The sequence below is a fragment of the Triticum dicoccoides genome, chromosome 3B, assembly GCF_002162155.2.
Source record: "Triticum dicoccoides isolate Atlit2015 ecotype Zavitan chromosome 3B, WEW_v2.0, whole genome shotgun sequence".
Classification (NCBI taxonomy): Eukaryota; Viridiplantae; Streptophyta; class Magnoliopsida; order Poales; family Poaceae; genus Triticum; species Triticum dicoccoides.
This window is the reverse complement of record NC_041385.1, coordinates 805,146,346-805,153,187: the sequence shown is the minus strand read 5'-3', so window position 1 is coordinate 805,153,187 and position 6,842 is coordinate 805,146,346.

The window sequence follows — 6,842 nt, the reverse complement described above, 5'->3', positions numbered from 1 at the left end:
TGCACCTCCAATCCTAGAGGGCATACAACCTTCTTTGCTACGTATGTACTGTCGGGCAATTCGTTATCCTTTGGAAGCTTCTTCTTCAATATTTTCAGTAGCTTCTCAAATCCTTTGTCAGGCACAACATTCTCTGCCTTCCACTGCAGCAATTTCAGTACGGTACCGAGCTTTGTGTTGCCATCTTCGCAATTGGGGTACAACCCTTTTTTGTGGTCCTCTAACATGCGATCGAACTTCAGCTTCTCCTTTTGACTTTCACATTGCGTCCTTGCATCGACAATGACCCGGCGGAGATCATCATCATCGGGCACATCGTCTGGTTCCTCTTGATCTTCAGCAGCTTCGCCCATTGCAGCATCATAGTGCACATCGTCTGGTTCCTCTTGATGTTCAGTAGCATCACCGTATTCAGGGGGCACATAGTTGTCATCGTACTCTTCTTCTTCACCGTCTTCCATTATAACCCCTATTTCTCCGTGCCTCGTCCAAACATTATAGTGTGGCATGAAACCCTTGTAAAGCAGGTGGGTGTGGAGGATTTTCCGGTCATAGTAAGACTTCGTATTCCCACATATAGGGCAAGGACAACACATAAAACCATTCTGCTTGTTTGCCTCAGCCACTTCGAGAAAACCATGCACGCCCTTAATGTACTCGGAGGTGTGTCTTGAACTGTACATCCATTGCCGGTTCATCTGCGTACATTATATATAATTAAGTGTGTCAAAAATCATTACAAAACATTATGAATAGATAATTAAGTGACCAAATTAATAGAAGTTAATCATCACATTAAAACCAAAGTACATACATAGTTCTCATCTAACAATATAAAGCTCTGCAGAGCATCTAAATTAATTAAACCATACACTGAAACTATGTAAAACATTTCAATGCGAAAACAAATGCGATCATAATCGCAACCAATGTAACAACTGATCCAACGGCATAATGATATCAAGCCTCGGTATGAATGGCATATTTTCTAATCTTTCTAATCTTCAAGCGCATTGCAACCCTCTTGATCTTGTGATCATCGACGACATTCGCAACATGCAACTCCAATATCATCTTCTCCTCCTCAAATTTTCTATTTTTTTCCTTCAACAAATTGTTTTCTTCTTCAATTAAATTTAACCTCTCGACAATAGGGTCGGTTGGAATTTCCGGTTCAACAACCTCCTAGATAAATAAAATCTATGTCACGTTGGTCGGCATAATTGTCATAAACAATAAATGAACCAATAGTTATGAAAAGATAATATATACCACATCCGAATCATAGACAGGACGAGGGCCGATGGGGGCGGATACCAAAACCATCGCACTATATAAGATGCAATAATAAAAGTAAGAAAATTATACAAGTATCTATATAAATATACAAGTAAGAATTTTTTTTCCTTTCAGAAAGAAGATAAGAACAAGAGGCTCACCACGGTGGTGCCGGCGACGAGATCGGTGCGGGCGATCGACGACGCCGAAGACGGGGACGGGACGTGACGGACCGCTAAACCTAGACAAATATTGAGGAAAATGGAGCTTGGAGGTCGAGCTTGGAGAGGAGAAAGCTTAAGTAGTGTGGCTTGAGCATTCCATCAAACACCTCGTGTGCATAGGAGGTGAGCTAGAGCACCACAAAGCTCTCCCCTCGCCGGCCACAAAAAACAGAGCACTGGGAGTGCTCTGCTCGCGGGCGAGGGGTAGATATAGGCAACTAATTGGTCCCGGTTCGTGCCACGGACCGGGACTAAAGGGCAGCCTTTGGTCCCGGTTCACGCCACCAACCGGGACCAATGGTGGTGGGCCAGGAGCGAGGCGCATTGGTCCCGATTCGTCCCACCAACCGGAACCAATAGGTCCAGCCGAACCGGGACCAATGGCCCACGTGGCCCGGCCGGCCCCCGGGGCTCATGAACCGGGTCCAATGCCCCCATTGGTCCCGGTTCTGGATTGAACCGGGACTAATGGGCTGACCCGGCCTGGACAATTGCCCCCTTTTCTACTAGTGTATAGGCTCTAGGCACTTGTAGGAGTAGTTGCTATCAATCTTGTTTAGTTTTATTTACTTTTGTTTTGAAGTTACTAAAAATTTCAGAAATATTGCAGAAAAAGCAATATGTTCAGGAAAATGTACCAAGGTAGTTCTTCAAGGAAGAAAGGACCCCGGCTCGCAATACGTGAGCTCGATGAAAAATTTCCAAGGGAAGCTTATGTACGGCCTTGTGAATGTCCATCGGAGCCATTTATGGTTGCAGCGGGTATCAAGGATGAATTTGATGCATATGTGCGTAATGGCGACCTTGAGGCGTTCATGCAAGATAAGTGCCCGCAGTACCAGTACTTAACTGATTCATTTGTGAGAAGGTTTACATTTACATCTTCACGCAATTCTCATAGTGTCATGTTTGATATTTATGACAAATCATATACCATGGACCTGGAAGATTTTACTACTGCTTGCAAACTCCCCAGTGGAGAAGTGTTAATGATCCCCACAAATCTGAATTTAGAGATTTCCTTGCTAGTATTACTGTGGGAGAATCTAGGGATATTGCACAAGCTACCATGGGGAGCATTCATTTTCCTACTATACATTATTATGCTCTCTTCATTGGTAGATGCATTAACGGTAAAGATGAAGCATGTCATATGTGTGTGCCTGATCTTTGTGTCCTCAAGAGTGCTGTGTCAGGTTATAAAGATTATAACTTGGGGGCAATAGTTGTACGTAGGTTGTATAATAATAGTAGAGCTGCAAATTTATTTGGAGGAATTTATGCAACCTGTGTGGCAAATTATCTTGGTATAGCCCCACGAGAGGGGGATATAATGTTGCCTCCTGCTTATTTAGATTATAACACTATGGTCCAACACCATTTTCTTAAGGGGAATGAACAATTCCTTCAGTATCGACTAATCTTTGACAGACGTAGCACTGTCCATGTTACTCTTCCTGCTCCTTCCCTTTTATGATTACCAGGCAAAAGGAAGATATGTTGTTACCAGGGAAGAAGCAGCTGAACACGAGGGGAGAGCGGAGGCGGCTCGCCAACATGCCGCAAACCAGGAGGCATTTGTTGCTGCATCTCAGTACGACCCTAGTTACAACTACGGATATTAGCCAGGCTACCCTTGGCCATAGACCAACTTAGGCCATAGACCAACTTAGGCCAAAAGCCTAAGCTTGGGGGAGTACATAATTCTCACCGACTTTACATTCATGTTCACACACTATTCTAGTCGTCGGTGCTCATACTCTTTCATTGTATTATCCATGCTAGTTTAATTTTATTTTTAGTTTTTCTTCTTGTGTGTTTGATAAACCTTAAGAAAAACCAAAAAATTAGTTAGTTTAATTTCCATGCTTGTAGTAGAATTAAAATGAAAACCCAAAAAAAATTCTCGTTCTTCTTTTTACTTGTTGGGAGCTTTCCCGTGTAAATAGTTTTATTTTATTTTCTTTCCTTTGGGGGTCGAGAGTAGAAGACCATATTGAAAATGTTTAGTGGCTCTCATATGCATGATTGTTTATTTAACTTAGAGCCCATATTATTTTGCCTTCTCTCTTGAAATTAATGCTTGCAGATTCAAGCTTAGTCCAATGCACGTACACTCTTATTATTATACACATCATTTGGTCGTGCAAGTGAAAGGCAATAATGACGATATATGATGGACTGATTGAGATGAAAAAAGCTGGTACGAACTCAACCTCTCTTGTTTTTGTAAATATGATGAGTTCATCTTTCCTGATTTAGCTTATTATGAAGTAAACATATTTGCAATGACATTTAGAGATTATAGTTGCTTGTGCCATGCTTGATTAGCTATGAGTTATAATGGTTTACCTTGCGTGCCAACATGCTATTAGAATGATTATGATGTGGTATGATGGGATGGTATCCTCCTTTGAATGAATAGAGTGACTCGACTTGGCACATGTTCACACATGTAGTTGAAACAAATCAACATAGCCTTCATGATATTTAATATCATGGTGGATTATATCCTACTCATGCTTGTACTCGGTATGAATTTATTTTAATGCATGTCCATGTCTGTTATCGCTCTCTCAGTTCGTCGCTTCCTAGTCTTTTGCTAGCCTTAACCTGTACTAAGCAGGAATACCGCTTGTGGATCCAAACTCCTTAAATCCCAAAGTTATTTCATATGAGTCCACCGTACCTTCCTATATGCGGTATCTACCTGCCATTCCAAGTAAATTTGTATGTGCCAAACTCCAAACCTTCAAATGAAATTCTGTTTGTATGCTCGAGCAGCTCATCTTTCAGCTAGGGCTGCCTATATCTTCCATGCTAGGTGGGTTATTCTCAAGAGGAGTGGACTCCGCTCCTCATTCACGAGAAAGGGACGGTAACCGAGATGCCCAATCCCATGATCCAAAAAGATCAAAGCAAACCAATATAATTAAACAACACTCCCCCGGGGCTGTTTTTAGTTGGAGGCACTCGTTGTTTCGAGCAAGCCATGGATTAATGCTTGTTGGTGGTGAGGGAGTATAAACTTTTACCATTCTGCGTGGGAACTGCCTATAATGCATGTAGTATTGAAGATATCGCCATCTCAGAGTTGTTGCGTTGACAGTGAAAGTATGCCGCTCAAAATGTTATTCAATCTCTATTTTAAAATCGAGCTCTGGCACCTCTACAAATCCCTGCTTCCCTCCGCGAAGGGCCTTTCTATTTACTTTTATGTTGAGTCATCACCTGCTTATTAAAAAGCACCCGCTGGAGAGCACACTGTTATTTGCATGTATTACTATTGATTTACATTGGGTATGACTTGACTAGATCTCTTTTACCATGAATTACAATGTTTAGTCAGTCCTTGATCTTTAAAGGTGCCCTGCATTTATGTTTTGCGGTCTCAGAAAGGGCTAGCGAGATATCATTTTGTTATATCATATTATGATTGTTTTGAGAAAGTGTTGTCATCCGAGTTTTATTATTATGGCTCGCAAGCTGATTATGCCATTGATATGAGTAATTGTGAGACCGAGGTGTTATTGTGAGTATGGTTAGTTCATAATATTTGCTGAAACTTGAATGTTGGCTTTACATGTTTACAACAACAAGAGAAAACAGAGTTTGTAACAGTTTTTCTTTATCACTTTCAGTTTATCAACTGAATTGCTTGAGGACAAGCGAAGGTTTAAGCTTGGGGGAGTTGATACGACTCCAACGTATCTACTTTTCCAAACACTTTTGCCCTTGTTTTGGACTCTAACTTGCATGATTTGAATGAAACTAACCCAGACTGACGCTGTTTTCAGCAGAATTACTATGATGTTGTTTTATGTGTAGAAAACAAAAGTTCTCGAAATGACCTGAAAATCCTCGGAGATAAGTTTCAGAAAATATAAAAAATGCTAGAAAAGATGAAGACCAGGGGGCCCACACCCTGTCCACGAGGGTGGGGGCGCGCCCACCCCTCCTAGGCGCGCCCGCCTGTCTCGTGGGCCCCCTGCAGCTCCACCGACCTCAACTCCAACTCCATATATTCCGTTTCACGGAGAAAAAAATCAGAGAGGAAGTTTCATCACGTTTCACGATACGGAGCCGCCGCCAAGCCCTAAAACCTCTCGGGAGGGCTGATCTGGAGTCCGTTCGAGGCTCCGGAGAGGGGGATTCGTCGCCATCGTCATCATTAACCATCCTCCATCACCAATTTCATGATGCTCACCGTCGTGCGTGATTAATTCCATCGTAGGCTTGCTGGACGGTGATGGGTTGGATGAGATCTACCATGTAATCAAGTTAGTTTTGTTAGGGTTTGATCCCTAGTATCCACTATGTTCTGAGATTGATGTTGCGATGACTTTGCTATGCTTAATGCTTGTCACTAGGGAACGAGTGCCATGATTTCAGATCTGAACCTATTATGTTTTCATGAATATATGTGTGTTCTTGATCCTATCTTGCAAGTCTATAGTCATCTATTATATGTTATGATCCGACAACCCCGAAGTGACAATAATCGGGATACTTATCGGTGATGACCGTAGTTTGAGAAGTTCATGTATTCACTATGTGTTAGTGCTTTGGTCCGGTTCTCTATTAAAAGGAGGCCTTAATATCCCTTAGTTTTCGCTAGGACCCCGCTGCCACGGGAGGGTAGGACAAAAGATGTCATGCAAGTTTTTTTCCATAAGCACGTATGACTATGTTTGGAATACATGCCTATATTACATTGATGAATTGGAGCTAGTTCTATATCACCCTTTGTTATAGCTATTACAAGATAAATCGCATCCGACATAATTATCCATCACTGATCCATTGCCTACGTGCTTTTTACATCTTGTGCTTCGCTTATTTACTTTACCGTTGCTACTATTACAATCACTACAAAACTCAAAAATATTACTTTTGCTATGATTACTATCTTTACCTTTACCACTGTTACCATTACTATCATAGTACTTTGCTACTAAATACTTTGCTGCAGATACTAAGTTATCCAGGTGTGGTTGAATTGGCAACTCAACTGCTAATACTTAAGAATATTCTTTGGCTCCCCTTGTGTCGAATCAATAAATTTGGGTTGAATACTTTACCCTCGAAAGGTGTTGCGGTCCCCTACACTTGTGGGTTATCACAAACTATGCCGATGGAAAACGGACAATTACTCTGAAACTTTCGGTGCCCAGGCACTGGTCCGTTTCCGGGCACTGAAGGTTTCATAGTAATCATCCATTTTCCATGATGGATGCCGGTGTTTTTTGTTAGTAGTCTGCATCCGTGTACACCCGACACGGCCGTCCCCCCCCCCCTCCAGGTGCCGGCGACGGTGCCGTCCATGAGGGGGGCCACACC